This window comes from Gracilinanus agilis, chromosome 5 (assembly GCF_016433145.1).
Source record: "Gracilinanus agilis isolate LMUSP501 chromosome 5, AgileGrace, whole genome shotgun sequence".
NCBI lineage: Eukaryota > Metazoa > Chordata > Mammalia > Didelphimorphia > Didelphidae > Gracilinanus > Gracilinanus agilis.
Genome location: NC_058134.1, coordinates 174117610 through 174127853, shown reverse-complemented (window position 1 = coordinate 174127853; position 10244 = coordinate 174117610).

Genomic DNA, 10244 nt, shown 5'->3' with positions numbered 1-10244 from the left:
CTTATGAAAAGAGAAAGGAGAGAGAGAGAGAGAGAGAGAGAGAGAGAGAGAGAGAGAGAGAGAGAGAGAGAGAGAGAGAGAGAGAGAGAGAGAGAATATAGAAATCATAGCTCTTTTTGGTTCTTCAGGCAAAGACTCCAACAGTGACCTGTAGGAAGGAGCCAATGCCCCTAAAATGAACCCTGCCATTATAGCTCCATATGGTTCCATAGACTGTTGTCTGGAATGGACTAATTTTGCAGTGGCACCTAAGAGATCTATTCAAAGTATATTTACTGAAAAGTATAAGGTTTCTCAAATTATGCTTTTGAAAGCCTTATTTAGGATGAAAAATCTTACAAAGGCTAGAGGCAAAATTATTAGATATGTACTTAAAAGATTTTGATGAAATCACCAGTTTTTTCTGTTATACATTAAACCCAGAATGAATGCATTTTGAAGAATAGAATGTCCACAAATAGATAAATAAATCCTGTTGGTTTCAATCCATATTGGAATATTTGGGTGTTATTTCATAGGGCAGTGATAGTGAAACTTTTAGAGGGGTGGGTGATGTGAGATATGTCCTCAGGTGCACATGAAGAGGAAGAGGGAGCAGCTCAGCACCAAGGCCCTCTGGCTTTCTAGTAAAAGACTGGCGAACTCTGTACTGTGGTGATGACATACAAGCTCACAGAGAGCAATCTGTGTGCCCTTTTCTGGCACCTATGCCATAAGTTCACCACCATGATCATAGTGTTATAGGATCATAGATTTAGAGGTGGAAAAGGATATTAGAGGTCATTGAGTCCAACCCATATTTTTTTTTACAGAGGACAAACCTGAGGATCTAAGAGGTGTCTAGGCTTGGGATTTGAACGCAGACCTTCCTGACTCCAATTTAGTAATCAAGTTACAATATTTTAGATTATTTTATTTACTTTTTTCATTATTTAAGGACAATAATCATTGTTTTATTTAAGGGGCTTAGATAGACTAAACCATCTAATAATAATATCCACTAATTTATATAGTGTTTTAAAATTTGCAAAGTATCTTACAAATATCACCTCATTTGGTCCTCACAACAACTCTAAGAGGTCAATGTTATTATTATCCAAGTTTTCTATATAAAGAAACTGAGGCAGAAAGAGGTACAAAGTCACACAGATTTCAAGTGTCTGAGGTTAGGTTTGCACTTAGGTCTTCCTGATTCCAGGTCCAGGTCTCTAACCAGTGAGCCAGATAGTTGGTAAAATGACTTAATGAATCTGGGGTCACTTTATACAAGGAAGTTGTCACTTGGCTAATGATTCCATCTAAAAAATGATTTCATTACACTTTAAAGATTTTACAATGTTTGTTTTTTTATGAGTGAGGAGCCTATTAAGGTCATAGTCTAATCAAGATTGACCTCCCTTGAAGCATATTTCCCCCCAATCCAATTCTAAACCAGTTTCCATGGCCTTGATTACTAACATCTCAGATCAAACATTGTCAAAGTCCTCTTAGTTGTGCAAAACCCTTGTATCACCCTATTTTAAAAGTTTATGCTTAGTTGCTCAATGATTACTAAAATAATTTTTCTTTTAGCTCCCAGACCAACTCTTCAAGACAGTCTCATTCCCTCCAAAGAAAGAGAAGTGGAATAAAAATGTCCTAGACCCTCTCTCTAGAGAGTTTCCTTAGGATACTCCAATGGTGGGAGCCTAACTAGAAATGTAATAGGCAATAAATAAATCTTCAGCTCTCACAATACCCCCAAGAAAACATATATTCTTCCTATCCTTTTTCTTTTTTTAAAAATAAGAACTGTAGTTTAATTTTTTTCGTAAGGAACTTATTTCTACTGATGTAGAATGGCACTTTGAGAGGAGGCATTGTTTCATTTTGTGTGTGTGTGTCTTTGGGGCTAGGGCAGAGCATGGAACTTAGTAGGAACTGAATAAAATTTTGCATATTGATTAATTGCTTTTTTAAAGAGCTGCTGGTAGTAAATTGAGATCAAATGACAGGTTCATGCAGTATGTCTCACAGGTCCAACCTGAGCCTAGGTCTGACCTGATTCCAAGCCTAGGCCTCAATCCATTCTGCTCCTGTACATATTCTTGCATTATCCAGAAAACTAATTTTATACTAGAAAGCAAGACTCACTGGTTACTTGTTAACATTTTGCTCTGAGGTTTTTTATCCTTATACATCCTTTCTCATATATAAAAGGGTTTAACTTTTAAATAATGAACCTTAAACACCCTACTTAGAGCAATTAAGATAGGGGAGTGTGTTTTTCTTTGAGTAGGCAGACATTTTCTTCTTTTTATTCTTTTGTATTTCCCTGCTCTAGGCTGTTTAGCTCTTTTTTCTGTGCTGGTTGTTGACAATTGCTTTTTTATTTTGTACACCAGCACTTCTGAGTCACTTTAGCACCTGGTTCTGCTCAAGTTAACTATGGATTGCTGTTTTCCAACTACTGACACTGCTGGGTTTTTGTTCTCCCTTGAATGGCCATTCAGAAGCAAGAGTTGGTTAGCTTAGATTAGGAAAGGACAATGGAACAACAAACCTGAGAAATCTCCCCAGGCCAATAGCTCCCTGGGGACAGTTGCATAATTCCAAAATTTTTCCATTTAACAACAATCAAGTTTACCTGGGAAGCCAAGTTATCACCCTAGTAGACTGTGATTTTATTTAGCAGCAGATATTGTAGCCCACCCCTTCTGTTTACTGTGCAAGGTCCAGTTAGATTATATTCAAATCAACTGTACATATACAATTGTGTGTGTGTGTGTGTGTGTGTGTGTGTGTGTGTGTGTGTGGACAATTCTGTGAGAAGCTCTAAGGTCGAAGGGATAATCAAGAACAATGACTTTCTCTTGATGCCCAGATAAGAAAAGTACACTAATGAGACATGGAAAATGAGGCTCCTTCGGAAATGGAAGGATCAGTGGTGCCAACAAAGGAAAAATAATTCCATGTGAAGGTAGCACAGTTTCCTGAATATATAGAATCTGAGCTGGCTGCACAGAACAGCTGGATCTAGAGTCAGAGGACATTGGTTCAAATGCTGGCACAACCATTTTCTATCAATATATTTAAGAAACAATTGAGGAAATTGTCCAACTTCTCTTGGCCTCAGTTTTCTCCTCTCTAAAATGAGATTATAATAGATGGTATCTACTCTTTTCAATTTGATGAACTTATGAATCTCAGGGTAGAAAGAGACTTCAGAGATGACCCAGTCCAGCCTTTTCTTGAAGAATGAATTCCCTCTGATGGCATGGCTAGCAAGTGATTAGCCTCTGCTTTGGGGGCTTCAGTATTCCTTTGTCAGCCTATTTCATTTATGCTCAGCTCTAAATATTAAAGACTATTTCCTTTTGTTGAATTGGAGTGTGCCTCAGTAGCATCTTCCTATCCGTGCTCCCTAAAGCCACCCAGAATAAGTCCAATCTTTCATGTGACCACCTTCCAAATATTGAAAAAGAATTAATGATGTGTGCGTGCTACCACAACCCCCAAGTCTTCCCTTTTCTAGGCTAAATTTACTCAGTTTGTTCAATAGATCCTCATAGGATCTGATTTTGAATCACCTCACCACCCTGATTATCTTCCAGGCTCTTATGTTCCAAGTTGTCATTGTATCTGCTTAAATGCAGCATTCTAAACTGAGCCCAGTACTCCAGATATTATCTGACTAATATTGAGTCCAAAATCTCATTTTTATTTGTCTTTTGCTTTTGAAAGACTTCCTAGGGTTCTCATTCTATTCCTAGATGCATTTGATACAAAGACATCTACATCACATACAATTATGTTATTTCAATAGTTAATATTCCCCAACTGATTTCCAGTCTATGACATAGATTATTATTCAAATAGTGTTGTGGCTTTTTTATGAAAAAAAATGAATGTTCTTTTTTTTAACCCCTACTTTCTGTTTAAGTAACAACTCTAAGATAGATGGGCTAGGCAAACAGAGCTTAAGTGACTTACTTGTCTTGGATCACATAGCTAGGATGTATCTGAGGTCAGATTTCAAACCCATGGTTCTGGCTAACTGCCCTCTAATGGAATACATTGGATTTTCTAATCCTTTACCTGGATTACTATATACCCTACTGATTGATGACTGATTTTGAATCATATAAAATAGTTTATTTAGGATGTGTCAACGTGGAATCTAGAAACCCCCAAATTTGTAACCTAGTAAGATCTGATGAACTCCAGGTTTTAGGATTAGCTTGTAAACTGGAGACCCCAAGTTTTTCCCTGTTCCTGTAAGAGTTCACCCTGAGGGAAGTTTCAGACTTAGCTAGTTCTTTTTCTTCTAGAACTCAGCTTCAGTGTATAACCTACTTTCTTCTTTACCTAGCTGATATTCTATCACTGAAAATCCCTGTAAAAATAACTACTGTCCTTATAACTCTTTAAAGTTACTTCTCAATGCTCTTACCAAGATATATCAAACTTGTGTCATAAAGGTCACTTGCCCAGTTAAAATGGAATTGAGATATGTTTAAGAGAAATGTTTAATTTTTATTTTAGATATATAATACAACATAGATAATGTTAATTTATGGTTTTCTAAGTCAATATGGGGCCCTGGAGTAATTTCTATTTGATTTTTGATACATTTGTTCTAAGTAATGCTCTAGGTGTCCCCCTGTATTAATAAACTCATAAGGAGTCCCTTACACCAATGAAAGTACAAATTCAGAACCTAAGCCTATGAATATAAGGTAATTAATAAACTTGAAAGTATAACTACTAAATAAATCTCTCTTCCTCTCTCCCCTTCTATTCCTTTTCCTCTCTCCTTTTCTCTCCCCACATATTGAATATATTTGCACAAGAAGGAAGAGAGAATGAAGAAGGGAAAAGAGATACTAGTTATGGAGCTTAACTCTTAGCCAGGAAAACCTAGATTAAAATTAATGTATACTGGCTATCTGACCCCAGATGAGTTATCAGGACTTCCCTATGTTGATAAAAATCTTTATTTGGTCTGGTCCTGGAGTTTTGTCAGTGTAGGGTTCCCTAATATGTTCTGGTTCACTTAGCCAATATATATCAACTCTAATCTAGGTTATATATACTCTCTCTCTCTCTCTCTCTCTCTTTCTCTCTCTCTCTCTCTCACTCTCACTCTCTCTCCCCCCTCTCAATATATATACAAATATGTATATATGTGGGTGTGTATATATATACACATATATATAATAAACATATGCATATGTCTATACACATATAAGTTATACACATAACTTATACATGAATGTATATATACATATATTTGTATACTCATGAATATATATGTGCATAAATAATAAATATATATTTAGAGAAGTCACCATGAACACTTACAAAATTACTTCAAATTTTGAAATTGGTAGTCTTGGATATAATTTGGCTCTTGAGCTTGGGTGGGGACTTCAGCATCTCTTTTTCTCAGGTTCCCCAATTTTTTTAGCTAACTACTAATCTGAAAAAGATATGTGGGACTCTAGACCCTGCTTCTGCCAAACAAGGATAATAATGTCTGCCCCTCCTCCACCTCACAGACATATTTTGAGGATAAATGAAATAACATAATTAAAATTGCTTTCAGTATTTAGTAAGAAAGACACTATAAGCATTTTTGGTGATTTTCCCCTGTAATTATTATTTTTGCTTAATTTGCATAATAGTCAACTCAATTATCTGCACAAATGGAGGGGAGAAAAGGCATAGATAATTCAAAACAGATAACCCAAAAGTCATTTATATTTGCCTTTGAAATGCAGAGATACACACCAAGTCCAAAAATACATACTGAGATCACACCTAAGAATGTGTGATGGGCTACAGAGCTACTGAAAGTGTTGGTCAATTTGTTCACCCATTCACAGCTGCAAGAGCAGAAAAAACTTGGAAATGCTGACTGTGCCTTTTGTAAGGATTTCAACAAACAGTGACAAATCAGTATGACCAATATCTCACATATACAGGCAGGAGCTCAAATATAAAACACACACCAAGGCGATCACATCCTTTAGCCCATCAATATCCGGTCCTGCTTAACCATCTCCTGGCCCAATAATCTTATTGGTGGCCCAGCAGTGAGTTCATAATTACAGTTAATCAATCCACAAATAATGTAATCTGATAATCCATAATTGTCACAAAGTAGAAATTACTTCAAAATCAATTCCCCCAAAACTCAGTAATTATTTATGAAGGGCTCACTTTGTAGAAGGTTCTAGCCTAGGGATAGATACAAAGATGAAAAAAAGACAAACTTCTTGCCTCTTCAAAGAGTCTCCAAACTAAGTGAAGAAATAAGATGAATAAATAAATATAACACATGCCCAAATGTGATGAATGCAAAGGACAGGTCCGGGCAACATATCTTGGGAAAAACGAGGAACTCACTGGTAGTTAGCAAAGGACATTATTGATGTTGCTATTTTTGTTGTTACAATGGCAAGAGTAGTAATGTAACAGTGATAACAATGATAATGGTCCTATTTTAAATCTAACTTATCATGCATCTACTTTCAAAGCACTAAGTTAGGGCAGATGCAAGATGTTAAATATATGATCCTTTCTCATAAAATTCTTTCTATTCTTATCCCAGAAGCAATCCCTGAAATACAGAGTAATTTTCTTTCTGAAGTTGTATTCTTGGTCTTCCTTGCTTTACTGCTTCCTTTACTGCTGTATCACTTCCAAAAAGTAAAGGGTTGTGTGTGTGTGTGTGTGTGTGTGTGTGTGTGTGTGTGTGTGTGTATGTGTGTGTATGTTTAAATTACAAAGATGCCACATTCCATTATAGATACTTCTTCTATATATTCATGGGAAAAGATGTCCATCAGCTTCCCCACCATGCTCCCTTTTTACCATTTGATTGATTGAAGTTTATGTTTTGAGAACCATAAATTGCCTTTGTCAGTAGGAAAGCCACAGCTTGGATTAAAAAAAAAAAAGTCTAACTACAGCCCCCAATGCTAGTTGGGTCTCAATTACTTTATACTCTTCCATCTACCAAAAGTAAATCTGGGCAATGTTAGACTGTTTTTATTTATTGAAGGTTTCAGACCCAGTTATACTTTTCCATCATAAGGTATATTACATGTTTTGAGCATTTGATTTGTGCCTACTGGGATTCAGGCATTCACCAAGAAATGTATATTTGTCACTCAATCACGAACTTTCTATTTCAGAAGTAAGTAAATTCTTCTATTTTCTGGAGAGCAAAGATAAAGACTTTAATGTCATTGACATTTTCCTTAAGGTGTCTAATGCAGTTGGGACATTGTTATAGTACACTCTTTAGGAAGAGAGAAAAAGCAGTAATAATGAAAATGATACTTTCTGAACTTTCCTCAAATCTAAAGACATATAATATATATGTTTATATATAAAATATGGTGACAGGAAAATTTAGCATTTTAAGAGTTGTTGGATATTGGTTTCATATGGAAATGAATTTGGGCATATTGCATGTAACAGTATTCTAAATTATTTATTAAAGCAGAATTTTAGAATTTCTCTTTCTCTCCTTCCTCACTCTTCCATTTCATCTAGAAATGTCTACTTGCTTCTTACCTTTCTGCTAAAATCTGTTTGCATTCTGATTAGTTTTGGTTCTAGACAGAAAAGATAAAAAGAGCCCTTCTTTAAAAAGCCCTTATTTTCTTATCAATTTTGATTCTTTAATTCTTCCTTATATGGCTTCTTTAAAAAATGTTAGAGGTCACATATACCAGAGGTTCTTAACCTGGAATCTATATACCTCTGTGGAGAGGGGTAACATGGACTTGGATGAAGAAACAAATTTTATCCTTTTTTTCATTAACCTCTAACTGAAACCTGCATTTCCTTCACATATATCATATCATATTATATTATATTATATTATATTATATTATATTATATTATATTATATTAGGCATATGTACATATTTTAAACCATTATTCTGAGAAGAGATGCCTATCTTTCACAAAAGTCTGACAAAAGGTTCCATGACAAAAAAAGGTTATGAATCCATGATATAGATCATCTTCTTAAAATACAAAAGATGAACTTAGGACCAGAGAGATTATAACTAGTAAGATCTGGGAAGACTTAGTTCTCAGAAGACTCAAGGGAGGAAGCAATAACTAGCTTCAAAGTGTCTACAATCCTTAGCAGTCAATAAAGTATAAGCAATAATTATGGATTAAACTCTGCAAACATTTATTAAACAGCTATCATTGTTTTAACCCACTAAAGCTATAAAGAAAAAAATCACACACACACACACACACACACACACACACACACACAAAACTGTCACATTTTTTTCTTTTAAACAGCTTAAATGAGTCTGGTTTAGTCAATTGCTCCACATAGATATGTTTCAAAACTTCTTTTATATTATACGTTGTAGTTAATGTGTATACAGTTGTGACTTTGCTAATGCCATTTTACTTTGCTTCGTTTCATATAGATCTTTCCATATTTCTATTCATATTTCATTTATATTTTGTGAAATAATAATTTTCTGCTCCAGTTTGGCCTCAGATCCAACTTGGTTATGTGACTTTGAGCAATCCATTTAACCTCTGAGTGACCTAGGCAGCTCTTTAATACTTAAGATGCAAAATAGACACTGATCAATACAGGTAGAAAGAGTGTCCTAGCTGAAGAGATTCCATATAAATGCTCTACACATAATCAGGCCCATCAGATTTCTTCAGCCACTTTTAATAATTAGACAGTTGGGCATTTCCATTTTCTTGCCATTATAAATAAAGTTGATATATGAATATATTTGAAAGTGTGAATTTTTCGTGATCCTTTTTTTAATCCCCTTTCTGATATTTTAGTTCAAAGTAATTAAATGACTGACTTAAAAGGTATCATCAGTTCCATAACCCTTATAATATATTTCTTGATTTCTCTCTATTTTAAAAAATCGCTACATAGTTCTACTAACAGAATCTTTGAGTGCTTTTTTTGTTGCAGCCTTTCAGAATTAAATTTAATTTTTGGTTTTTCTTTTCCATTCTCATGGAAAGTGGTATCTTAAGATTGCTTTAATTTTGTTTCTTGTTATTGAATATTTGGCTATATTTTCATTAAATTATTTGTAATTTTTATTTTCTTCTTTGAAAATGATCATGTTAAATATCCTTTGACCCTGGTTCCATCAGAAATTAATCAGTATGCAAATCAAAATAACTCTGAAACACCATCTCACCTACCCGATTGGCTAAAATGATAAAAATGCAAAATGACAAATATTGAACTGGATCTAGAAAAATAGGGAGACTAATACATTGCTGGCAGAATTGTGCACTGACCTAACTATTTTGAAGAGCAATCTGGAATTACACTCAAAAAGTTATAAAACTGTATATAGCTCTAACCCAGTAATACCACTACTAGGTTTTTTTTTACTGAGGTGATCAAGGAAAAAAAAAAAGAAATTATACATACTAAAATACTTAAAGCAGCTTTTTTTTGTGGTGGCAAAAAGCTGAAAACTAAAGGGATGTCCATGAATTCTAGAATGGCTGAACAACTTATGGTAAATGATTGTAATTGAATACTACTGTCCCATAAGAAATGACCAAAAGTAATCACAAAAAACCTAGAAAGACTTATATGAAATGATGCAAAGTGAGCAGAACAAGAACACTGTACACAGTAACAACAATAATGTATGATGATCACCTGTAAATGACTTAACTATTATCAACAATGTAAAGATCCAAGACATCTCCAAGGGACTCATGACAAAAAAGGATACCACCACCATAGCAGCAAAAGATGGAATCTGAATATAGATTGAAACATACCTTTCTTCACTTTATATCCTGTATTGTTTCACTATGTGACAAAAAGGTAATATATGTTCAACTTTTATTACTGACCTTCTTGGGTGGGAAGGGGAGAATGGGAGGGAAGAAGTAAGGGGAAAAAAGAATGAGATATAGAATTTTGGACATAACTAATGTGAGAATTTGTTTTTCTTGGATAAATATTTATTATTATTATTGGTTAATATATTTCATTGAAAAAATTTCAAAAAATATTTGCTAATAAATTCTCCAAATTGGTTATTTTCACTTTTTTCTTTCTGTTCTTTATTTTTATTATCTTTTAATTTTGGTTTTAATTCATATCATAATATTTTAATTTTGTTAGTATCTTCTCTCTTTTTTGGTGTTATGATTTTCTATTAGCATTATTTTTTCTTATTGTTTTTTTAATGCTCCATTTAAAAGTTTAAGGGTGT